This window comes from Pan paniscus, chromosome 17 (assembly GCF_029289425.2).
Source record: "Pan paniscus chromosome 17, NHGRI_mPanPan1-v2.0_pri, whole genome shotgun sequence".
NCBI classification, from domain to species: Eukaryota; Metazoa; Chordata; class Mammalia; order Primates; family Hominidae; genus Pan; species Pan paniscus.
In genome coordinates, this window is record NC_073266.2 from 35426768 (window position 1) to 35453656 (window position 26889).

At 44.7% G+C, this 26889-nt stretch overlaps 1 protein-coding gene across 2 annotated transcripts in view; it reads left to right on the forward strand.

Moving 5' to 3' along the window:
• The first annotated feature begins 7438 nt into the window (after positions 1 to 7438).
• Positions 7439 to 26889, forward strand: part of LPIN2 (lipin 2) — a 96198-nt gene continuing 76747 nt past the window's right edge. The window contains exon 1 of one of the 2 annotated variants that reach the window (XM_034943766.3): positions 7439 to 7497. The gene's annotated coding sequence lies outside the window, so the exon portion shown is untranslated. Of the gene's footprint in view, positions 7498 to 17218; positions 17274 to 26889 lie in introns of those variants that run through there. The other variant, XM_063597307.1, reaches the window with a different exon arrangement.

Sequence of the window (26889 nt, forward strand, 5' to 3'; positions counted from 1 at the left end):
ATTTTAAAATTTTATTTTATTTTTAATATTTGTTTATTTTTTTGAGACACAGTCTCACTCTGTCACCCGGGCTGAAGTGCAATGGTGTAATCTTGGCTCACTGCAACCTCTGCCTTCCAGGCTGGAATGATCCTCCTGCCTCAGCCTCCCAAGTAGCTGGGACCACAGGCATGCACTACCATGCCTGGCTAATTTTTTTTTTTGTAGAGATGGGGTTTCGCCATGTTGCCCAGGCTGATCTCAAACTCCTGGGCAAGCGATCTGCCTGCCTCAGCCTCCCAAAGTGCTGGGATTACAGGCGTGAGCCACTGCACCCGACCCCTCATTTTTTTTTTTTAAAGCAATGATTACTTATGACGTTTGCTATACACTTTTGTAAATCTCCCCTTTTTTTCAAGGAAAATATTCCTAGTTTCCTATGAATTTTATCTGGTTGGATACTCCATTTGATCAAAGGCTTTTTCTGAACCTGCTGAGATCATCATAGGATTTTTTTTCCCTTTAATCTTTAATGTGGTGAATTACATTAATTGATTTTCTCATTTTAAACTAACCTTGCATTCTTGGATAAGCCCGTTTGGTTATAATGTATTACCTTGCTGGATTCACATTGTTGAAATTCAGCTCAGGACTTTTCATGTCTATATGTAAGAGTGTTTTGGCCTGGGATTTTTGTTTCTGACACTCTCCTGATCAGATTTTGGTATAAGGCAATGCCAGCTTCATAAAGCAAGTTGAGGGATAATCTCTCCTTTTCCATACTTTAGAGTGTGAGATTGGAATTACTTATTACTGGAATGTTTGGTAGAAATCACTGGCAAACTATTTTAGCTAGATTTTTCTTTGCAGAAAATATTTAACAACAGATTCAAGTTCTTGGACAGTTTCGAGTTTCAGTTTTATTAATTTACGCTTCTTGGAATTTCACAAAGCTCTTTTACCTTTGTTAAGTTCCACATCATGTGTGATTATAGCTTTCCCTTTATGCTTCACATTGTGTGTTGTGCCTTCTCCTTTTTCCCTGATCATTTTTCACCAGAAGTTTGAATGCAGTGTTTGGCTTAGTTGGTTCTTTCTATTGCATGTTTGCTTTCAATTTTATTATTTTTAAAATTTTATCTTTATTATTTCCTTTCTTCTATATGACTTTAATTTCCTGTTCTTTTTCTAACTTTTTAGCTCTTTACATTTCAAACAATTTTCTCTTGTAACATAAGCTTTTAGTCTATAAGTTTCCCCTTAACAACTTGCTCAGTTTTATCCCTCATATTTTCATACATAGTATCAAATATTTGATATATAGCATTTAAATGTTGTCACATTCCCATAGTGCTGTTCATTGGCTCATGAATTTCCAAACAAATAGGTTTTTCTAGTTACTTCTTAAAAAAATTGATTCTTGTCTTTTTTTTTTTTTTTTTAAGACGGAGTCTCGCTCTGTAGCCCAGGCTGAAGTGCAGTGGCGCAATCTCGGCTCACTGCAAGCTCTGCCTCCTGGGTTCACACCATTCTCCTGTCTCAGCCTCCCAACTAGCGGGACTACAGGCACCCGCCACCATGCCCGGCTAATTTTTTTTTTTTTTTTTTGTATTTTTAGTAGAGACGAGGTTTCACCGTGTTAGCCAGGATAGTCTCGATCTCCTGACCTCGTGATCTGCCCACCTCGGCCTCCCAAAGTGCTGGGATTACAGGCGTGAGCCACTGCGCCCGGCCGATTCTTGTCTTAATTGCATTGTGTTCAGAGGATATAGTCTGTATGATAAACATTTTCCTTTCTTTCTTTTCTCTCTCTCTTTCATTCTTCTTGAGACAGGGTCGTGCTCTATTGCCCAGGCTGGAGTGCAGTGGTACAATCTGGGCTCACTGCGACCTTGACCTCTTAGGCTCAATCAATCCTCCCACCTCAGCTTCCCGAGTAGCTGGGACTACAGGCACATGCTGCCACAGCCAGCTAATTTATTACATTTTTAGTAGAGATGAGGTCTCTCTACGTTGCTTAGGCTGGTCTCAAACTCCTGAGCTCAAGCAATCCTCCCAAGCTCAAGCTATCTTCCTGATTTGGTTTCCTGAAGTGCTGGGATTACAGTTGTGAGCCACTGCGTCTGGCCAGTGCATTCAAAATTTTCAGATTTGTTAAGACTTGCTTTATTTATTTTATTTATTTATTTATTTATTTTATTTTTTGAGATGAAGTCTAGCTCTGTTGCTCAGGCTGGAGTGCAGTGGCCCCATCTTGGCTCACTGCCTCTGCGTCCTGGGTTCAAGTGATTCTCCTGCCTCAGCCTCCTGAGTAGCTGGGACTACAGTCATGCGCCACCACACCTGGCTAATTTTTGTGTTTTTAGTAGAGACGGGTTTCACCATGTTGGCCAGGCTAGCCTCGAACTCCTGACCTCAAGTGATCTGCCTGTCTCGGCCTCCCAAAGTGCTGGGATTACAGGTGTGAGCCACTGCACCCGGCCTATATGTGTTTTATATGTTCATATGTTACCAGCTTTAGTGAGGTTTCTGGGTCGGCTTGAGAAGTAATTTTTTTTCATTCTACTATTTTGCTTTTGCAATTCTATATTTATTGGGTCTTCTATTAATCTCCCTACTTAAAGTACATGCTAACCTTTACTTCTGCTGCACAAAACTCCCAAGGCTTCAAAAATCAACATTCAAACTCACTAGATTCAGCAAAAATCCTCCAGGCATATGCTGACTTTGGGCTCGGCTTACCTCTCTGGGTTCTGACCTTCACCCTGTCCTGGGGCAATTTCTTAATTTCTTGCCAGTTTATAGATGCCTTCCAGAATATATTTTTATTATTTTGCCCAGTATTTTTGTTTTTGTTTTCAGTGAGGGAAAGTTGGTCTAGACACCCAGCTGAGCCTATTAGATGAAATAGAAATCTTCACTTATTTTTCATCACATATTTACTCAGCACCTACTATGTGTATAATAAGTACTATAATTGTGATCTGTACAAGGCGGACTAGAGGCATAAGAAAAAATACATCGACTGGGGTAGGGCAGTAGGGCAATTGAGGGAAGGTGGTGGGAGGTAGTTAAAAATACAGGTTTGTGCTGGGCCTGGTGGCTCATGCCTGTAATCCCAGCACTTTGGGAGGCTGAGGTGGGCGGATCATTTGAGGCCAGTATTTCGAGACCAGCCTGGGCAACACGGCAAAACCCCATCTCTACTAAAAATAAATTAAAAAAAAATAGTTTTGGTTCATTCATTTGATGGCTAAATAATAACTTTTTTAGAAAGAGAAGAAAAAAATATGGGTTTAGGAGTCAAGGAGGGCTGGAGGCAAATTCTATCAACACTGCTGACGAGTTGTGAGATCTGAGGCAAGTTACTCAACATCTCTGTGCCGTAGTTCCTTCCTCTGTAAACTGGTGTTAATGAGAGAAGTTGAATTACTAGAAGAGCCGGGCACACAGTGATGGTACAGAAAATGCTAGCTATTTATTCTCTGTCCTCACAGAGAAAGAGATGCAGAAGCTGGGAATAACAAAGCTATTTTTCTAAGGTTGAATCACCTCCCCTGGGAGCTGCCAGACAGGAGGGCATAGGACCACCTCCTTCCAACTCCAGGTTGGGGATACTTGATTCTTATTCTAGAGAAAATCCTTCTCTGCTTTCCAGATTCCCTCAAAGATATGCCTTCTCCCTGGCCCTCTCCCCCTTGACTGAGACAGGTTCCTCACTGAGCATGGTGTTTTGGAAATAAAAGACAGGAAGGAAATGTCTTGCAGACAACTTCTGCTTTCCACTCTGCCAACAACCTCCTGAGACAAGCAGAATGCCTGGGTGCATTCTTATGAGAAGAAGAAAGAGAGAACTCTAAGGAAAAACACAGAAGTTAATATATGAAAAATTATTCTTACCAGCTACCGTGGCTCAAGCCTGTAATTCCAGTACTTTGGGTGGCTAAGGTGGGAGGCTCGATTGAGCCCAGGAGTTTGAGGTTGCAGTGAACCGTGATCACACCACTTCACTTTGGCCTGAAAAACAGAGTGAGACCCTGTCTCCAAAAAAAAAAAAAAAAAAAAAATCCTGTTGCAAAAGGGATGATGGAATGCCTGAAGCATACAGACTAGAAGGAGCAGGATAGAAAATTAGAGAGAAAAGGAGCACACTGGATGCCACGCTAGGGAACTTGGCTTGCTTCGTCAAGACAATGGGTTGCCAACCACCTGTGCCATGGCCAGGTCTGCAATTCAGAGTAGAGGATGCTTCGAATTGGGCAGGACTAGAGGGTAGGGAGACCAGCTGGCATATTCCTACAATGGACCACAAGAGAAATGGCGAGGGCCTAATCACAAGCAGGGGTGAGTGGTGCAACAGAGGAGAGCCCTCAAAGTGGCCAATAGAGTAGCTCTGCAGAGAGCTAGAGCAGGAGTGACAAGACTTCCCTTAGCAAGAGTAGGAATGATGAGGAGGAATAATGAGGAGGAATGATGGAGACAGCATGGGAGTAGAGGGAAATGAGACTCCCTCCTAGGTTTCTGGCAAGTATGTCTAAACAGATGACAGCGCCATCAGCCAGGATAGGAGATTCAGGTGGAGCAGGTTTGAAGAAGCACAAATAATGGGTTTGAATCTGACATCACTGTGGACCTTGCTGGTTGAGACGTTGAAAGCCACTGAGCACAGGCATGTAGAATTCAGAGGAGTTCCCACTAATGAGAGGAGGAGAGAGTTTCAAGAAGGAAATAATGATCAACAGCATCTTGCCCTGCAGAGATCATGAGGCATGGGACATGAAAGGGGTCTGTTTTCTTCGGCAACCAGAAGGTCATAGTGACTTTAGCCTGAGCAGTTTCAGGGTTAGAGGAGGAGCAACCCTGTGAAGATGGGAGAAAACCTGAAACTCTTTCAGGTAGCTTGGGTGGGAAGAGAAGCTGTGTGATAAGTCAACAGCCTGAGGGGGAACCGAGGGGCCACAAAAGCTTCTTTTTCAAGTGCAGGAATGAAGCCAGAATTGAGGAAGAGGGGACAATTAGTGGAGTGAGGTTCCTCACCTTGGAGCTGGAAGGTGGTGGGTCAGAGGCCAGTTGAAGGAAGCGCTTTCTTCCTCTGACACTCGAGTGGAGTAGGTGGACCTGGGGTGGCCCCTCCACACTTCCTAGGGCAGGAGGTGAAGGGATTTATCATGCAACAAACATTTAATGAGTCACCACTTAAGTGGTGGTGTAAGCTGGTGGACACGGGAAAATGAGGAAAATATTAGCAATATGAACCAATCGTTCTGAGTGAGGTCTCAAACGCAAGGTTGTTTGGAGGAAGGGAGGGGAGCTCTAGGGCTTCCTGAATGATGAAAGGAAGGAAGGGAGCTTGGCAGAATATTTCCCTCCCAAGGCAGAGATAGAGAAAATAGCCTGAGAGAAACAGGAAAAGTCTAAGTGGGAGAAATGGAAGAAAGGAAAGAAAATAAACTCTAACAGCCTGTTCCAGGTTGCAGACACTAACGTAGGCACTTTATAGGTTATCACGGGGAATCCACAAAACAATTCTGTAAGAAAGACACTACTATCTTTATTTTACTGACGTAGAAACTGAGGATTAAATTCTTTCTCTAGCTTTAATTTTTCTTCTCCATATTTATAAAATCCATTGAATATGGAGGGGGATATTTTAGTCCTCTTAAATTTTTATTTTACTTGTGAAGCCAAGTGAGAAGCAGTGAAATGAGGAAAATTCCTAGTGGTCTTGTGCCAGTGAAACTACCTATGTTTCTGTAGGGCCTTGATTACAGATGGGGCAAAACTTGATCGAGTTTCACAGAAAAGCAGAAGGAACTTAAGTGAAGAAGTGGTCGCCTGCTCCCTGAATCCAAGCACTGCCCAGCTACACCAGGCACTGGTGGGAAGAAACTCGGCTGCAGCTGGATCCTTCACGGAGCAGCTTTGTGTATGCAAATGCCTATTTCAGTACCCTTAGCACTGTATAAATGATCACACACAAGATGCACCTCATAAATTAACTGGCATTTATATAGAAGTAACATAGGCTTCTGTTCATTACTTTCAATCATAGAATAGTAATAGAATAGGCTGCAAATTAAAAACCAGTGTGCACCAATAGTATATAGCACCAGCAATCCAGTTTTTTTTGTTTTTTTTTTTGAGACAGAGTTTCGCTCCCAGGCTGGAGTGAAGTGGCGCAATCTCGGCTCACTGCAACCTCCGCCCCCTGGGTTCAAGTGATTCCACCGCCTCTTCCTCCTAAGTAGCTGGGATTGCAGGCGCGCCAACATGCCCGGCTAATTTTTGTATTTTTAGTAGAGGCGGGGTTTTGCCATGTTGGCCAGGCTGGTCTCCAACTCCTGACCTCAGGCGATCAACCCGCCTTGGCCTCCCAAAGTGCTGGGATTACCGGCGTGAGCCACCGCGCCGGGCCCCATTTCTTTTCTTTCTGAGACGGAGTCTCTCTGTCGCCAGGCTGGAGTGCAATAGCGCCATCTCGGCTCACTGCAACCTCCGCCTCCCGGGTTCAACTGATTCTCCTGCCTCAGCCTCCTGAGAAGCTGGGATCACAGGCACGCGCCACCACGCCCGGCTGGTTTTTTGTATTTTCAGTAGAGACGGGGGTTTCTCCATGTTGGCCAGGCTGGTCTTGAACTCCTGACCTCAAGTGATCCGCCTGCCTCGGCCTTCCAAAGTGCTAGGATTACAGGCGTGAGCCACTCATTTCTTAAAAAGTATATTTTAATGCTGGGGACGGTGGCTCATGCCTGTAATTCCAGTACTTTGGGAGGCCGAGGGGCGAGGATGCTTGAGCCCAGGAGTTGGAGACCAGCCGGGGTAACACAGCGATAAAAAGAATAAACAAAAAACAACAACAGAACCCCGGCATATTTTTAAAAATGAGTTGTGTAATAGATTTTTTTTTTTTTTTGGTGGAGATGTAAGTAAGCAAAGGAGATGTGCTGCTAGTGATCAAAAGGGGATTATAAAACATTCATTCCCTAGACTTTTTTTGCACTTTAATATTCCTTTTTGGCAATTGGGCTCTCAGCCCCACGTGACCTGCCGCAGGGTTGCCATGGGGACCGGAAGAAACTTTTTTTTTTTAAAACAAAGTAAGGCTCCTGTCGCCCGAGGCACTAGAAAATCGAGGCCCCGCCCTCACTTGGCCAGGGGCCCGGGCCCGCAGCCCAGGGACTGGGAGCGGTGAGAAGCCGCACGCCTGCCGCTCGGCGGCGGGGGCGCGGCGCGCGGCCGGGAGCGCGCGTCACGTGGCTGGGGCGGGGCCTGCGCGCTGCCCGCCCGCCAGCTGCCGGCTCGGCCGCCGCAGCCGCCGCGTCCCATTCATGAGGGCCGCCCGACTCAGCTGCGGCCCAGGCGGCTTCCAAGGCAGCGGCGGCTGCGGGCGTTCCGACCCCGCGCGCGCCCCCGACCGGCCCCGCCCCCTCGGCTTCCCTCCCTGGCGGGTCCTAGCCGTCGCAGTCCAGCCGCCGCCTGCCGTCAGCCGCCCGCTGGCCGGGAGCGGAGCCGCTGCAGGTAAGTGGGCGCGGGCCGGGCTCCTCGCAGGCGTCCCTCCGGGGCTGGCGGTGAGTGTCTGCGCCTGGGGGCTTCCCTTGGCGCGGGCCCGGGGCTGTCCTCCTGGAGGTCGGGACCCTCCGGGGCGGCGCGGGCCCGGGGCTGTCCTGCTGGAGGCCGGGACCCTCCGGGGCGGCGCGGGTTGAGCCGCCCCTCCTCGCGCCCCAGTCCCTGCTTCCCGGTCCCCGCGTCCCAGTCCCCGCCTCGCCGCGACCGCGCCACGTAGACGCGGCCCCTACCGCCGCCGCCGCAGGACGGACCGGCGGGGTGCGCGGGGAGCCGGGGGCGGCGGGGCGTCAGTGGTGGCTGCTGAGGACTCTGAACCCGCGCAGTTCCCCCGCCGCCGCCCTGGGGATGGTTACCCGAGACCACCCCTAACCCTGGGTTTGGGGCGCGGAGGGGAGTGCGGAAGGCGCGCGGGAGGCCGCGTCTCCATCCCGCCCCCGGCCCTGCGGGAGGGGGCGCCGGGCACGTGATCTGCGGCGAGGCGGGGGCCGCCGAGTTGCTGGTGTTTCTTCCCCGCCGCGCTTTGCCCCGCACCTCCGCCTTCAAGCTGTGTGGACCGGATTCAAATGTGATTAGTTTTCTCGAAGCCCCCAGCCCCCGGTGCAGATCTTAATTTGTAAGGAACATGTTCAGATACAGTTTGTACTGAGAGCCTCTCTGTCAACTTCTAACGCCAGCGGATCACCATTTTCTCCACTCGCCTGAACATTTTAAGACTCTTTTCATTGAAAATTCAAGATGACATTTTTTAGGCATAATTATGCAAACCAGTACCAGAAAGATCACCCTTCCTTTCAGAAAAGTACTGGAACTCTGAATACTTGGAAATGCTTTGAAGGACTACTTAGTAAATGGCCAAACTAATTTTTAATGCACATTTGGGGCTTACCCATTTTTTTTTAATTGAAAACGAGGCTCTAGACTTGGTGTCCAGGTAGGCCCTGTTGAAGTTCTTTACCCAGTAGTGATGATGGGTGTTACTGTTTATTAAAACTTGGCCTGGCTAGATTATAATGTTTTGACAATACAAAGTCGGTTTTGAAATACATTTTGAAATATTTACGAATTATTTAGTGGCCCATACTGGTTTATGTTTTAACGGTCTGGTGTTGATCATTCTTAGTGGCTTAAGATTGAGAAGAAGTGGCAGGTGATGCTGAAGCGGGGGAGAATCGGCAGAGCCGGCCACACAGTGCAGGGAACGGAGACAGGTGCTGGGCTGGTCCTCCTGCAGCATCCTCAGTTGTTGGAGGGCAGTCATCCTCAGGCCGTACCCAGCCAGAGAAGAAAAAGAACAGTGTGAAGCCACGTGTGATAGCCATCCAACATCGGCTCTTCCCTCCAATTACATTGTAGTTGATTGTGGTATGTCAGACTGAAGTATCTCTTTTATTTCGAGACAGAGTCTCACTCTGTCGCCCAGGCTGGAGTGTAGTTGCGCAGTCTCCAATCACTGCAATCTCTGCCTCCTCTGTTAAAGCGATTCTTGTGCCTCAACCTCCCGAGTAGCTGGGATTACAGGCATGAGCCACCACTCTCAGCTAATTTTTGTATTTTTATTAGAGACCGGGGGTTTCACCATGTTGGCCAGGCTGGTCTCGAACTGCCGACCTCAGGTGATCCGCCCCCCTCGGCCTCCCAAAGTGCTGGGATTACAGGCGTGAGCAACCGCCCCAGCCAGACTGAGGTATCTCCATGCCCAACTTTTGATAGAGGTAGCCATAGAAAGCTAGAAATGAAACGACAGGTTCTGTTTTAACGTTTGATGGCACAGTCGAGAGTCAATAGGCACGCATTATGCTTAAGAGAAGCTGGAAATGAAGTGTTTGGAAACCCTTGAATACTATAGTAAAGCACTGTTAAGAAGAAAATAATAGAGTCACCTGGGGGTTTGTCTTCTTTATTGCTAGGAGAATGTAGCAATAGAAGTTCTCATCGCCCTGTATTGCACTTTTGGTTGTAAGGACTGGACCCAGAGTTCCTGAAAGCCAAACTCCATAGCTGCTCAGTAAGTTCCAAGCACATAGCCGGCTTTCGGATGCGATTTGGTCGAGGTCTGTTGAATGAAGGTAGACGCAGCAGGCAGTTTGTCCTTACCAGTGACCTGGAAGACGGTGGCACTTCCTGAGTGAGCTCACTTACCTTCCCTGAATGGTGAGGCATGGATGAATATTCCTGGTGGTGCCACGTGTTAGAGGTGGTAAAGGGTCAAATGTTTATTAATATTACATTATGGCTTGGTTGTCTGTGTCAGCTATTTTTCTATGCCTTGGGTACTTATTTCCTAATATATATCAGCACAGTAACGCTTAGCTGGAGGCTTGTTAGTTGATAGATTAGTGGTAACAGGTAGATTTGGTTATCTCCCGTAGGTGCTTAGCAATTTACATCAAGAGGTTTTTCTTTAAGTCTGATTTAAGTCTTTCCATCTTTAATTTAAATCCATTTCTTTTTACTCTGACCCCAGTGACTGTCGTTGAGTGTGTATTTGCCCGACTTGCTGTGCCAAATTGGTAGGCAGTGGTTTGGAATCTTCATTTTAAAATCCTGTTTTTCTCTCTCCAATACCCTTCACTGCTTGGTAAGTTTTTATACTTCTCAATGAGACCCAGAGTCTTGTGACCTACCATTTGCCTCCTTCATGATGGAACAACTCACAAGTTGGTAGATAGCCTCCAGTTGGCAGAATCCTATGTATAATGTGTCTTTAAAACTTGAAGAGTTTGAAGGTATTATAGCCTGGAGCAGTAAGTTTTATGGCTATACCTTGGTAATAAGACATTTGAATAACTTGGCTTAGCGGCTTTGGTAATTAACTGTGATTTTTGGAATCCACCTCCCCTGCTGTCAGCTTGAATCTTCATTTTAGTAACACACTATTACTAACACTAAACGCTTATTACATGTGTGTTTCAAGACAAGCGTGAGGGAGTTGCTCACCCTGGGGTCCAAATGAAGCAGTCAGTGGCAACCCATGTGTAGTGGGGAATGGCCAGAATCCTGCCGGGGCCGCTTGGTGGGCTGCCTTGCTCTTGATTTTCAGCAGGAAGCTGGTGGAAGCTGGGGTTGGGCATCTGTCTCTGCTCAACTTCTCAGTCAGAAAGGAAGGAGAAGAAAAAAAAATCTGTTGGGAGGTAAACTGTGTTTTAATACAAGATAAAACTCTTAATGTCACTTTCAGGATTAAAATGATGATAAAGTAAACATTTTTACTAATTTGATTCACTGACTGCAATTCAGTCTTTTTCTGCTAAAGCCTTTGAATGTTGTATTTCGGTGATCAGGTTTGTCAGTTTATGTTAAAATTGTTAACAAGAAATGAGGAAGAAGGCTGGGTGCGGTGGTTCACGCCTGTAATCCCAGCACTTTGGGAGGCCGAGGCGGGCGGATCACCTGAGGTCAGGAATTCGAGACCAGCCTGGCCAACGTGGTGAAACCCTGTCTCTACTAAAAATACAAAAGAATTAGCCAGGTGTGGTTATGCGTGCCTGTAGACCCAGCTACTCTGGAGGCTGAGGCAGGAGAATCATTTGAACCTGGGAGGCAGAAGTTGCAGTGAGCCGAGATTGTGTCACTGTACTCCAGCCTGGGTGACAGAGCGAGACTCTGTCTCAAAAAACAAACAAACAAAAAATGGTACTTATTTTTATAATCTTTGAATTTAGAGTTTTACTAGTGTTTTTTTGTTTGTAACCCAGGCTGGAGTGCAGTGTCACGATCTCGGCTGACTGCAACCTCTGCCTCCCAGGTTCAAGCAATTCTCCTGCCTCAGCCTCCTGAGTAGCTGGGACTACAGGCACGTGCCACCACACCTGGCCAATTTTTTGTGTTTTTAGGAGAGACAGGGTTTCACTGTGTTAGCCAGGATAGTGTTGATCTCCTGACCTCGTGATCCTCCCGCCTTGGCCTCCCAAAGTGCTGGGATTACAGACGTGAGCCACCGCGCCTGGCCGAAACAATTCTTTTGAAAGAGAGAAGTCTCCCTGTGTTGCGCAGGCTGGTCTCAGACTCCTGGGGTCAAGTGAGCCTCCTGCTTTGGCCTCCTAAAGTGCTGGGATTACAGGCGTGAGCCACCACACCCGGACAGATGTGTTGATTTTAAAGTGGGTATGAGGCCTGAGCCCTGGAGTTTGAGACCAGCCTGGACAACATGGCAAGACCCTGTCTCTCCAAAAAAAAAAAAAAAAAAAAAAAAACACAGCTGTGGTAGTGCGGGCACCTGTGTGATCCCAGCTGCTCAGGAGGCTAAGGTCAGAGGATGGCTTCAGCCAAGGAGTTGAGGCTGCAGTGTGCCATGTTCACGCCACTGCTGGATGACACAGTAGAACCCTGAGTCTGAATAAATAAATACATGAGTAAGTGGGAAGGAGGGAAGGAAGGAAGGATCTAGATTTAAAAATTATTTGGCTTTGGTGGTTATGACTAAGCTGTATTAGATGAAGGGAGGAGCTAAAGATGGGGAAAGCATCCTTCAGAAACTTTAAAGTTGGAACTGGTAATTTTACTCCGCAAAAAATATATGGTACAAAGTAACTTTGTTAGTGACAGATTGAATTTCTGCATTTACCTATTTCTGAAATAAAATGAAAGGGATAAATGACCTTAGAATATTGATTTAAACTTCTATTTTATTTGAGACAAGGTCTCACTTGGTCACCCAGGCTGGAGTGCAGTGGTGCAATCTCGGCTCACTGCAACCTCCGCTTCTAGGGCTCAAGCGATCCTCCCACCTCGGACTCCCGAGTAGCTGGGACCACAGGGAGGTGCCACCGTGCCCAGCTAATTTTTGTACTTTTCTGTAGGACAAGGTATCATCATGTTGCCCAGGCTGGTCTCGAACTCCTGGACTCAAGTGATCCACCCACCTTGGCCTCCGAAAGTGTTGGGATTACAGGTGTGAGCCACTGTGCCCAGCCTAAGCATCCGTTTTTAAATTTAAAATAAGATGGTCTCTTTTTATAAAAGGAATCATAATTACAAACAAAAAGTTCATTGGTTAGTATGGGATTGCAGTTTGCCTAGAAGACTTTTTATATACCCCTGACTAAACAGTAGAATTGTATGCTGACCAAGATCGTCCTCATCTATTCAGTGCATTATGATATGACATTTATGGTTCCTGGCAAGATAGGTATGTTCAGCTGCACTGGAGACATGGCTTTAAACTTATTCGGAAAGGGAGGTGTCCAGAATGCAAACAGCTCTTAAAAAGTATTTGGAAATAATTTATTCAATATAAGGTCATCTGATCATTTGATTATATGTTTTGAATTGCCCTCCGGTATGTGCCAGCAAAACCATCAGATCGTTAATATGAATTAGAAGCTCTGATTTGGAGCTGCTTGAATTGTTATGGATATTTTTCCTGACAGTTGAGTCTATAAACTTGTGGTCTTTGTAAAACAATGTGCTTTTCTTATGAGCCAACATAAGTTAAGGAATGTTTGGGCTTAGTTGAAGCATTATAGGGGATATAATATATCTTTTGTTTGTTTTAGGAGGCTGTGTTATTTTTTTCTTTGTAAACACTCAGAGACGTCTGTCCACATATTACATTTCTTTAAACTCTTTTAACAGTATTTTTTAAAATTAATAATAGGTACCTGGATGGGTGTGGTGGCTCACGCCTGTAATCCCAGCACTTTGGGAGGCCCAGGCGGGCGGATCACGAGGTCAGGAGATCGAGACCATCCTGGCTAACACAGTGAAACCCCGTCTCTAGTAAAAATACAAAAAATTAGCCAGGCGTGGTGGGGGGCACCTGTAGTCCCAGCTACTCTGGAGGCTGAGGCAGGAGAATGGCATGAACCTGGGAGGCGGAGCTTGCAGTGAGCCAAGATCGCACCACTGCACTACAGCCCTGGGCGACAGAGCAAGACTCCATCTCAAAAAAAATAAATAAAAATAAATAACTAACTAAATATAATAGGTACCTATTTGACATAGCTGTAATGTCAATTTACATATGAACTATTCGAGAATAAGAGTTACTTAGAGAAATACTACTTAAGAGAGAGAGATAAAGCTTTGTTTTTGTTATTTAAAATGTTAAACAAATGCTTTTTTTTTTTTTTTGAAGAGACAAGGTCTCACTTTGTCACTGAGGCTGAAGTGCAGTGGGGCTATCACAGCTCACTGCAGCCTTGACCTCCCCAGCCCAAGCAATCCTCCTACCTCAGCCTCCCCAGTAGCTGGGATTACAGGCCTGCGCCACCATGCTTGGCTACTTTTTTTTTTTTTTTTTGAGACAGAGTCTCGTTCTGTCGCCCAGGCTGGAGTGTGGTGGCACGATCTCGGCTCACTGCAAGCTCTGCCTTCCGGGTTCATGCCATTCTCCTGCCTCAGCCTCCTGAGTAGCTGGGACTACAGGCTCCCGCCACCACACCTGGCTAATTTTTTGTATTTTTGGTAGAGACGGGGTTTCGCCGTGTTAGCCAGGGTGGTCTCGATCTCCTGATCTTGTGACCTCCCTGCCTCGGCCTCCCAAAGTGCTGGGATTACAGGCGTGAGCCGCTGCGCCCGGCCCATGCTTGGCTAATTTTTGTATTTTTTTGTAGAGATCAGGCTTCACTATGTTGCCCAGGCTGGTCTCGAACTCCTGGGCTCAAGAGATCTGCCAGCTGTCCTGGGATTACAGGTGTGAGCCACTGTGCCTGGTCAACAAATGCTTTGTAAGAAAGGACTGATCTTCTGTTGCAGGATTTTCTAACTGGCTTAGCTGTTAAAAATAACTTACCTAGGTAGCATTATTTGAAATATAGAAATTTGGCATTTTGGGGTCTTTAATATCTAGTCTATCCACTGACATTCTTAGTCTGTTGTAAAGTGGTGCTGATGCCTTCTACTTAGGAACACTAGGTATTTCGAGGAGGTGTTTAATATTTGTAAAAGATTATCATTATTGCAGTTATCTTATTGAACAACTTCTTTAGGCATTTTGCTAAGTTTTTTACGTAAAGTATCTCTGTTAAGTCACAACCACTGTACAACGTACAGATAATAATGCTGTTTTCTAGGTGAGAACCCTGAAGCTGAAAGAGATTTGCCAGAGGCCACAGCCATGTGGTAGCGATGACCTGCCTCCCCACATTGCCTTGTTCCTATGCTGCCCCACTGCCCAAGGACTCTGACAGTTCCTGTGCATTGCTTTATCATCCCTAAGTCAATTTTAGCGTTTTGTTTTTACTTCATTATGATTATTGTTGTTCATTGTTATTTATAGAGATGAGGTCTTGCTGTGTTGCCCAGGTTGGTCTCAAACTTCTGGGCCCAAGCAGTCTTCCCGTTTCTACCTCCCAAAGTGCTGGGATTGCTGGGTTGGGCCACCACACCTCGCCGTTGTTGTTACGTTTATTAGGTAGAACTGGATAAGCTGTGTGTGTGTGTGTGTGTGTGTGTGTGTGTGTGTGTGTGTGTGTAAGATAGTGTCTTGCTCTGTTGTCCAGGCTGGAGTACAGTGGCATGATTTCAGCTCACTGCAGCCTGGACCTGCTGGGATCAAGCAATCCTCTTGCCTGTGCCTCCTGAGTAGCTGGGACCACAGGCATGTGCCACCATCCCCGGTTAATTTTGGTTTTAATAGACATAAGGGTCTTGCTATATCAGCTGAGGAAGATCTGAAACTTCTGGGCTCAAGCGATCCTCCCACCTCAGCCTCCCAAAGTGCTGAGGGGGTTACAGGCATGAGCCACTGTGCCCTGCTGAGATGCTTTTCTTTTCTTTTTCTTTTCTTTTTTTTTTTTTTTGAGACGGAGTCTTGCTCTGTCACCCAGGCAGGAGTGCAGTGATGCACGATCTTGGCTCGCTGCAGCCTCTGCCTCCTGGGTTTAAACGATTCTCCTGCCTTGGCTTCCCTAGTAGCTGGGATTACAGGCACCTGCCACCAAACGCTGCTAATTTTTGTATTTTTAGTAGAGACAGGGTTTCACCATATTGGCCAGGCTGGTCTCAAACTCCTGACCTCAAGTGATCCACTGACCTTGGCCTCCCAAAGTGCTGGGATTACAAGTATGAGCCACTGCACCTGGCTGAAGCTTTTCTTTATAGATGTCAGCATCTATAAATTGGTAACAGAGAGATAGCACCTACTTTATAGGAGCTGTGGGTTTCTTTGGGTTATTTATGTTTTCAAAGGCAGTTGTGTCAAGGAGAGAAATACCAGCCGGGAAGATGGGGAGGTGATGTGGCCCTACCATGCCTACTTGGTGCACTTTGGAATGAGTTGGACAAGGTAAACCTGATGTTCTTTGGCCTGTGTTTCACAGCATGAGCATATCGCTGGGCTGAGACTGGATTGAATGTCTAAGCTGTATTTCTCATACAACATGATCCCTAAAACAACCTAAATATTGCTCTCGGGCTCATCCTGATAGGAAGGTGACTAAAGGTGTTGGGGAGGAGGAAATGGGCTCAGTGGGACTATGTGAGACGTGGTATGTCAGTATCCAACATGGTGCCTTCTTCAAGGATTTTCCCTCGTAATTTTGACGGTTCCTGATTTGAGTAAGTGTACACTGTGACTCCTGGGTTACATGGCACTCGACTGTGAGTAGAAGGATCCTTAAGTTAAACAGTTTCAGAGCTGAATAGAGCTTCCAGTCTTTTACTCTGTTCAGTATCGGGGGAACCAGCCCCCAATATTTTAACGTAGGTTCTTTCTGTTTTCCCTAAGTGTTGGCTGGTCTGAGAAATAGGCAGAGTACAAAGAGAGGAATTTCACAGCTGGGCCTCTGGGGGTGACATCACATATTGGTAGGACCGTAATGATGACCCCGAGCCCCAAACCAGCAAGTTTTTATTAGGGATTTTAAAAGGGGAGGGGGTGTATGAACAGGGAGTAGGTCACAAGGATCCCATGCTTCAAAGGGCAATAATATCACAAGGCAAAGGCAAAATTAGAATTACTGATGAGGGTCTATGTCCTGCTGTGCACATATTGTCTTGATAAACATCTTAACAGGAAACAGGGTTCAAGAGCAGAGAACCAGTCTGACTAGAATTTACCAGGCTGGAATTTCCCAATCCTAGTAAGCCTGAGGGTACTGTAGGAGACCAGGGCGTATTTCAGTCCTTATCTCAAGTGCGTAAGACAGACAATCCCAGAGCAGCCGTTAATAGACCTCCCCCCAGGAATGCATTCCTTCCACATGGTATCAATTATTAATATTCCTTGCTGGGAAAAGAATTCAGCGATATCTCTCCTACTTACACGTTCATTTATAGGCTCTCTGCAAGAAGAAAAATATGGCTGTATTCTGCCCGACCCCGCAGGCAGTCAGACCTTATGGTTATCTTCCATTGTTCCCTGAAAATTGCTGTTATTCTGTTCTTTTCAGGATATAGTGATTTCATATTGTTCAAACACACGTTTTACAATCAGTTTGTACAGTAGTGGTCCTGAGGTGACATACATTCTCAGCTTACGAAGATAACGTGATTAAGAGATTAAAGTAAAAACAGACATAAGAAATTATAAGATGATTATTAGGGAAGTGATAAATGTCCATGAAATCTTCACAATTTATGTTCAGAGACTGCAGTAAAGACAGGCTTAAGAAGTTATAAAAGTATTAATTTTGGAAACTGATAAATGTCCATGAAATCTTCACAATTTATGTTCTTCTGCCTCGGCTCCTGCTGGTCCCTCTGTTTAGGGTCCCTGACTTCCTGCAACAGTTCAGAAATCCAGGTCCCATCACATTGTTGGTAGCCAGTGGAAACCCCTAATACAGGTGAGTATCTGAATTCTTTTTGAGCAGATCTGTCTTTTGAACTAGTGCTTTCTTCACTGTATCATTTGACTCACTTGGTAACTACATCTGCAGATGAGCTCCCCGCTAATGGAGTTTTAGTGGTGTTTTACTTAGTGTAATTGAATAAATGAATGATACATCAGCTCTGATGAAGAACCTTTCATTAAATAGAAATATACTCATAGACCTTTGGGAATTCCCAAATTCATGAATATACTTTTGATGTATCATTTACTCAGTTGTCTCTTTTGTAATAGGGAGATAACAATACCTACTTGACAGGCTGGTTCTGAGGATTAAATGAGGTCATATGTTAAACTGGAGCCCGCATCCACCTCTAGGTCTTACTAGGCCAGAGAAGCCAGTGTTGAGAGAGTCATAGGACAAAGGGCGAAAGGTGAATGAATGAACATTCCTCTTGTCCCGAAGTAGCTGATAGTGTCATAGAGGAATCAAGTAGGTCTGCTTCTGCATAAAGCAGGGTTTTATGAATCAGGGACAGGGAGGGACTTAGAAGGGAGTACTGCTTGAGTGATTGTGGGAAAGTCTGAGGAACTGTCTTGGAGTTAGCTCTGGGCTTATATTTTTAATGTGAGAATTTACTGTTTAGTTAAAAGCTTGTTTTTATCTCAAAGAAAAACATTGTTTAATGTGTTTGCTTAGAATTTCTTTCTTGACCCAGAAAGAAATTTCTTTATTCTCATAGTGCCAAAGTTAGAAATCTTGTATACAAATGTTATGCACAACGTGTGTTTATAAATGTAATCCTTAAGATTATTCCATCATTTCATCTATGGCTGAATGAATTTTGTTAATGTGTGGGCCTGTAGGAGGGACCTTATCTTTGTGTTTAGAATGGGACGTCTAGAAAGCACAGTTGTCTATACCTAGTATATTGCAGGTGAGCGTTTAACTAAAATTTAAAAATCTGCTGATTAGTTTATAAGGCCTCTAACATTTTTCTATAAGCTTGAATAATTGATTTTCATTAGAATGGACACCAATTTTCTTAGCTTATAAAACTACATGAAATGTTATTCTCTGCCAGTTGAAAAACGTAGGTACTGGTATACCTATGTTGTTATGGTGGCTTTTTTTTTTTTTCTTTTTTTTGGTCTTTTGAAGGTCATCCTTTTAAATGCTGGCTGAATCTTTCAGTGCTATCCTTGTCATCAAATGGAAATGGACCTTCCCCCTGTAAGTGTGGTATCTTCATGACAGTCAAGAAATAGGACTTTTGTTTTAGGACATCTCCCTGTCCCAAGTGAATTAACTAGATAACTTTGTTGTATTTAAATTTCCTGGTTTGTTTGTTTTGTCTTACTAATGAGACATACCTACAGGTCAGATGGACCATAGGTGCTGATCCTGAGAGTTGGAAAGGAACTTTTCCTAATTAAAAGCAAAACAAAAAAAGCCTTACAATGCTTATATTTGCTTGGTGTTCCTATTTTCCTTCCCTTAAGTAGTTTTCATTTCTGTAAATATGATTCTTATTCATTAGGCTATATCACATAATAGTTCTATTTATCTTTTAAAATCTTAAGTATTTATTTTTATATGTAATTTAAACATTTAAGTACATAGTACTGTGAGGTTTATAATGAAAAACCCCAGTTCTCTTTCTCACAGCTGATTACTGCTCGCTAGCAAAAGCCCCTTTCATTTCTTTTCTGTGCTTGTGGGATTCGATTCCATGCTTGTATGCATACACTACTGTAGCTTGTTTTTTTCATTTTAGACCTTCTCTATTGATTTCCTACGCTGCAAGATGAAGGTTCATCTCTTATATAACCCTCCTCTCACACGCACAATTCTTTATACTAAGCTCTCAATACCATTTTCTAATTTTCTTAATATTCATTGTTTATATTTTCATGGCTAAATATTGCTTACAGCTAAGCATATGCAGTGATTTTATTTCTTTGCCAGTTCAAATTTTTCTTTTCTCTGGAGTCAACAATTATTTTATTGGTTTACATTTCTTAGTACCAGTCACAAATTCAGGCCCCCAGTTTCTGATAGGACTACAGAACTCTGCAGTCAACACCTCACTCATCCTGAATCCCAGTAATTTTCTGTGTTGGATTCTGAGTCCTGGATTACACATTGTCTTCTCTCTTGGCATGCCTCCTCATTTTGATGGAGCACATCCTCTAGCAGCTTTTTGAGAAAGGGTTTACAGGGAGGAAATTCTTTGAGAGCTTACGTGTCTGAAAATGTCTTTATTTGAGCCTCCTACCCAACTGATAGGCTAGCTATAGAATGCTAGAATGGAAATAGTTTTCCTTTAGAATTGTTACTTTTGAGAAGTTACCTTTTTTTGAGAAGTCTCAAGTCTTTTTAATTTCTCTCTCTCTCCCTCCCTCTTCCCCCTCTTTTTCCCCATTTTCCTATCCTTTCCCCCCTACCCATTTTTTTTTTTTTTTTTTAGCACCTTTCTTTGTCTCTTTTTAAAGTATCTCATTACCATCTCTTGATGAAGCACCTTGGTTTGGGATTTGCCATCTCAGTTTTTGGACGAGACACAGTCTCTTAGGAGGGAACACGGGAAGTACCCACCTTACCTGGCTTCACAGTGAATCCTTACCCTGGCCTTGTTTCGTTACTTAGACCTGGCTAGCAGGCCCTATGTCACCAGAGTCTCCGCAGGCCAGAGGGCATAAAAACACCCAGAGACTGTAGTGGGTATTTATCAATCCTGGTGAGGCCTCTCCCCACAGGTAGAATCATCTGTAGCTGTGTACACTCATGATGTTGGGGAAGTAGCTGGCACTAGGTGCCGTACATCTGATGGAGGGCATGGTGTGTATCCTGCTTTGTGTAGTCGTGCCCATATGGTGATTTTGGAATCCTTTGTGTAGCCTTTAATGTTGTCTATTATTAGCATGTTTCTGTCGTGACTGCCATAGGTGGAGCCCACAACAGTGCAGGTGTTTCTTTATCCTTTGAGCTGGGCACCTGGTGTGAACTTTCAATTTGGAAAATCATGTTTCTGACGCCAGGAAATTTCTTGTATGATTCATTTGATAATATCCAACTCCTGCCTTCCCCTACCTTTTTTTCCTCTCCTGTTTCTGTACTTTAAAAAGTCTACAAGTCAGATATTGGGGCCATTTTGGATTGATGCTCTGATATTCATCTTTTTCCTCCTTTTGCCCATTCCTTTATCCTTGTTGGATTTACTGGGAGATCTGCTTTCTACATTTTCTCCTTCTCCTCCTCCTCCTCCTCCTTCTTCCCCTCCTTCCCCTCTTTCCCCTCTTCCTCCTTCTCCTCTTCCTCCTCCTCCTCCTCTTCTTCTTTTTAAAAGAAAAAAAAAGCAAAACAGAGATAGGGTCTCACTAATGTTGCCCAAGTTGGTCTTGAACTTCCAGCCTTAAGTGATCCTCCCACCTCAGCCTCCTGAAGTGCTGGGATTACAGGTGAGACCCACCGTGCCTGGCTATTTTTTAATTTTTGTAGAGACAGGGTCTTGCTGTGTTTCCCAGGCTGGTATTTATTCTCCAACCCTTCTATAGAATGTCTTAATTTTACAATTGTGTGTTAATTTCCAAGAGCGCTTTCTCATTCTTGGATGCTTATTTTTATTAGCGTCCTCTCCTAGCTGCTGGTGGGTTGCTGGCAGCCTTTGGCATTCCTTGGCTTGCAGATGCATCACCCCAATCTCTGCCTTTATATTCACATGGCGTTCTTCTGTGTGCATGTCTGTCTCTCTGTCCAGATTTCCTCTTTTTTTTTTTCTTTTTGAGATGGAGTTTCTCTCTGTCACCCAGGCTGGAGTGCAGTGGCGCGATCTTGGCTCACTGCAAGCTCCGCCTCCCGGGCCACGCCATTCTCCTGCCTCAGCCTCCCGAGTAGCTGGGACTACAGGCGCCTGCAACCGCGCCCGGCTAGTTTTTTTTTTTTTGTATTTTTAGTAGAGACGGGGTTTCACCATGTTAGCCAGAATGGTCTCGATCTCCTGACCTCGTGATCCGCCCGCTTTGGCCTCCCAAAGTGCTGGGATTACAGGCGTGAGCCACGGCGCCTGGACCAGATTTCCTCTTTTTATAAGGACATCAGTCCTACTGGATTAGGGCCAGCCCTAATGACCTCGTTTTAACTTGAATACCTCTGTAAAGATCCCCTTTCCAAATAAGGTCACATTCTGAGCTACTAGAGGTTAGGAGTTCAGCGTTTCTTTTTTGGAGGATATAGTTCAACCCAAACAGTGGGTTTTGAGAGTGGGGATAACACATGTGACATCCTCTGGGTTTAACAGGATGTCTAGTTAGAGCAATATTTTTAAAGATGCTTTTAGTTACACCTATCTTCACTAATGATCAGAAAGAAACTCTTAGGAAGTAATTTTTAGATTACAACTGGAGATTTTTGTTCAGACTCGTGACTGCCAAAATTTCTGCATGTTCCTGAATGTTTAATGATAGTATCTGAGTTGTCTCATTTTCACTCTTGCCTTGTTTCTAAAGTCATTTGAAGGTTGGCAAAATGACTAAAGAAAGAACAGCAGTAGTGTCTTATGAGAAAGTAAACCGTATCTATATCCTGGCATAGTTTCGTGAACATGTTAGCCAGGTTCTCATCATGCTCTGTCCCTCCATGTTATACTCTATTTCTTTTTTCAGATATGAGCCTTCTTGGAGCTTTGTTGCTTAAAAAAAAAATCTGTCATGTATTTTCCTGTTCTGGGCTCTACAGCGCTTTTCTTTCCTTAAAAGTGGCTCTTCCTGCTCTTCCTCCCTCTCTTCAGGGAGCAGCACCCTCTTTTATTTCCTTTATAATAGTTGTCCCAGCCTAACATATGTTGTTGTTGTCGTTGTCTCCCTCCCCACATTAGAATATAACCACTACAAGGGCAGGTACCTTGTCAGCCAAGTTCACTGCTTGATCCCCAGCTCTCAGAATAGAATAGACACTGCTGTTGAGCAGATCAGTGAGTGAAAGAGGCCTTGTTTTCTGACTTTCAAGTGCTGTTTCGCTGACTTGCTGTTGCTCTTGGAAGTCCTTCTCTCTTGTTGAAGTAGCTTAGTATGCAAGTCAGCTTGTGATAACACACTGGTGCAGCCTTACTTGGCATTTGTTTTGCAAAACTACTTAAAAATAGCCTAAATCTGAGTGATTGGTGGCATTGATTGCAGCAGTGCCGTTGGTATGGCCACAGCCTTTCCCTTTACCCAAGTGTCCTCCCAGAGCCAGGAAAGGGAGGTCCCTCTCCTTACGTTTCTGAAGATTCCGTTGTGGTCCCAGTGGGCACCATGCAGAATTTAATAAAGCAGGGCATGAAACTTGAGCTGTGTTTTGATTGACATTGGGAAAGACTCCTCTGCAGAACACAGGCACAGGGTGCCTGGAGCTGCCTGGCACTGGGAACTCTGCCTCACAGTCACCATGTTCTGTTTAACTGAGACAAGGAGACACTTCAGGCACTTCCAAAGGAAAGAGTAGGGAAGTAGTGAATTCATGCTTACCGATCTAGCAGACTTCCCTCTGGGAAGCTGGGGGACTGCATCCTTGAGAGCTAAAAGCAAGAAATTGGAGATGTTTGAAAAACTAAGTCTGTGGCATGGGGGGTAAGGAATCCTCCTGCTACTTCTGTGACATCAGCTAAGTAAGCTGATGAATTGGTGACTTTTTGTTTCTTTTTGAGTTATACTGCTTTTAGTAATTATGGAAGAGCCTGCTCTCCCCCCACAGGAGTCATTAAACAATGATTGATGCCATATGTAAGGTTGGTGAATTGTTTATGCAGCAGAAGTCACCTTTTGATCAGAATTGGGGCACTGTCTTGGTTTCATTGTGGCACACTGCAGAGTTATAGGCATAGTGGTCTGGTACTCTGATGATGTCTTGAAAGTGACTGCTATAGCTTTGACTTCATTAATGTTCCTTTGAATTTGTTATGTTTAGAAAAATACAAGCCTCTGCCAGGTGCAGTGGCTCATGCTTGTAATCCCAGCACTTTGGGAGGCTGAGGTGGGTGGATCACATGAGGTCAGGAGTTCAAGACCAGCCTGGCCAACAGAGTAAACCCCATCTCTACTAAAAAACAAACAAACAAACAAACAAAAAAAACCAAAAATGAGTCCAGGCACAGTAGCTCAAGCCTGTAATCCCAGTACTTTGGGATGCCAAGGCCGGCGGATCACCTGAGGTCAGGAGTTTGAGACCAGCCTAGCCAACATGGCGAAACCCCGTTTCTACTAAAAATACAAAAATTAGCCAGGCGTGGGGGTGGGTACCTGTAATCCTAGCTACTCGGGAGGCTGAAGCAGGAGAATTGCTTGAATCCGGGAGGTGGAGGTTGCAATGAGCCGAGATCGTGCCACCGCACTCCAGCCTGGGTGAGGGAGTGAGACTCTGTCTCAAAAAAAAAAAAAAAAAAAAAGAAAAAGAAAAATACAAGCCTCCAAAAATGAAATGTACATATTTATGATGTGTTGATTCTGGCACCTCTTATGCAGAAGTTTACCATTAGCAAATATAGCAAACTTGGTGCCATTGGCAAGGCCTTTGTAGAACCAAATGATGCTTTGTTTGGAGATGGTGGGATGTGGGTCTGTTATTCTGGGATATATATGATACTCAATAGATAGATAAAGATATTGGTCGAGCGTGGTGGCTCACGCCTGTAATCCCAGCACTTTGGAAGGCCGAGGTGGGTGGATCATGACATCAGGAGAGATCGAGCCCATCCTGGCTAACACGGTGAAACCCCGTCTCTACTAAAAATACAAAAAATTAGCCAGGCGTGATGGTGGGCACCTGTAGTCCCAGCTACTCGGGAGGCTGAGGCAGGAGAATGGCATGAACCCGGGAGCCGGAGCTTGCAGTGAGCTGAGATGGCACCACTGCACTCCAGCCTGGGTGACAGAGAGAGACTCTGTCTCAAAAAAAAAAAAAAAAAAAGATATTTTCCTGGGAGGTAAGCATGTAGTCATATCTTTTCTGCAACGTCACCATGCCTGTTGAAATGGAGAGGTTGGATGATGTAATTGATGGACATTATAAAAGAACCAATGTAACACTTTTATTTTTGGGATGAAGTCTTGCACTGTCACCAGGCTGGACTGCAGTGGTGCGATCTCGGCTCACTGCAACCTCCCACTCCCGGGTTCAAGCTATTCTCCTGCCTCAGCCTCCCGAGTAGCTGGGATTACAGGCATGCACCACCACGCTCAGCTAATTTTTTGTATTGTTAGTAGAGATGGGGTTTCACTGTGTTGACCACGATGGTCTCAATCTCCTGACCTCATGATCCGCCCGCCTCGGCCTCCCAAAATGCTGGGATTATAGGCGTGAGCCACAGCGCCCGGCCGTAACATTTTATTAATAAGTCTTAAGTTTGTCCATAGAGCTAATTACCTCTAATTCTTCAGTTTTGTCCTCCGTTATACACGTGTAATAAGGAAGCTTGGTACTCTGCTTAAAAAATGTGACTGTGAAGGAATATGACCAGAAACTTACACAATGAAATGTACTTTGCACTTTAGGGACAGCATATACATTTCATCTATGCTGTCATTCTGGAAAACATTTTGAAACACCCCTTCCTTTTTAAATTGCTTTCAGAGTCTCACAGTGTATCCTTTTATCCCCAGCGGTGGAAAATCTTTACCCTTCAAGGTAGATTAGGTTTTTGGAAATAGCCAGAAGCCATTCAAAGCAACATCTGATGAACCACGCATGTCAGATGAATCATATTTACTTTTGGAGTATAAGAGTTCTGTGACTATGTGGTATTGACACTCATTTTTATCCTGTGTAGCACCTAAATTAAATTTAAAGATAGTTCTTTCAGGAAGAAAGGGGAGCCCTCATGTCATGTTACACAGTGGTGTATCAGTGGAATTAATTTATTGTAGCCTTCAGAGGTGATTGATTTAAAAGACGATATTCATACTAGAGTGTAGATGTGACTAAACAGTTTTACACCAAAACTTGGAAGAAGAGAAGACACTGGGGACAAATAGGCTGAAGAGTGGGGTTCAGTTGGATGAGTCTTAAGGCATAGGGAAATGGTTTGGGAAGTTAAAACATGCAAAGAGCTGATGATTGAAGCATTTAGATTTAGAAAGTCATTTGTTTTCCTTTCCAGTGTCCCTCATTATTAAATAGCTCCTTGATGGCTAGAATCCTATCCTAACAGTCATCTGCTAAGCACTTACTGTGGCATAGGTCTTGGAACTATTCAGTTCATTGTTCTTTTTTAATGAAAAGAAAAAAGAAAACTAGCATTTATTAAGCAGCTGGTAGTTTCCAGGCACCACCTCATGGGATCCTCACAGCAGTCCTACCTGACAGGTGCTCTGAACCCTGCTATATGAAGGGGGCCTGTGAAGCTTAGGTTGACCTGAAACTGAAGAAGGTTCCATCCTGGAGGTCTGTGTCAAGTGGGAGAGCTGTGGTATAAAACTCCCTGTCTAAATTCAGCCAAGTCATGTGCTTGCCGGCCCACCCCTAACATGTTTGTGGGGACCCAGTCAGAACAGGCTTATCAATACAGGGCCATATACCATCTGTTTAAACCAGTGGTTCTCAGCTGCAGACAATTTTGCCCACACACCGCCCCCACCCCCCGCCGGGGACATTCAGAAATAACCGGAGACATTTTTTTGGCTGTCACAACTGGGGAGGGTGCTACTGGCATCTGGTGGTTGGAGGCCAGGGCTGCTACACTCCTCACCTCCCAAGCAAAGAATTATCTGACCAAAAATGTCAATAGGCTGAGAAAACCTGTATCTAAACTATTAAAAGCTGTAAATCCAAAGGAAAGATAAATGTTCGAGGGGATGGATATCCCATTTACCCTGATTTGAGCATTACACATTGTATACATGTATAAAATATTATTATATGTCCTCCCCAACTATGATATATCATTAAAAAAAATTTTTAAAGCTATAAATCCAGTCACCACCCCCATGGCCCAGCCTCCATGGCCACCAGTGGCCCTGCAGAAGCCTTGTCCTTTGCCAGCTGCCCTAGGGAGCCTGACCATAGGTCTGCTGCACACATCTACACTGACCAGGGCACAGGTCTGGGGCAGCTTGGCTTGTGATAACCACCTGTTCCTTTAGCTAAATTGTCTTCAAAAAACTTTCCTAGAGGTCTGAAATGAAGAAGAAAAACACTTACTGCCTTTGTATTTTGGGTTTACGATACACAGAGCCTTCTAAAGTGCAGGACCCAGGACTAAAGGCAGTATTGGTACCTGAGATATTACAGGCACTGGGCAAGTTCTTGAATGATAGGCGTACATTTATGTACAGTCTGTACTGCTTCATTTTAAGGGCTGTTACTGTGTGGTGTAAGGCTAGATTGAGCATGTTTTAACTACTTTGGCTGGGAAGTAATTGACTTTTTCAATACCTGTATGCTCTCATCTTTCAAATAGCAGTGTGGTTTAGAACCAGAGGTTTTTTACTTGGGGTCTGCAGACTAACCATAGAGGGGTTCCATCGGATCCTCAGAGCACAAATCTGTGTATGGTTGTGTCGGTATACATGTATGCTGCTGGTTTGCATGTTTTCTGTAAAGAGGGTATATTGCAAAGCTTAGTTGGGTTCTCAGAAATGAGAATGGCACAAACTAC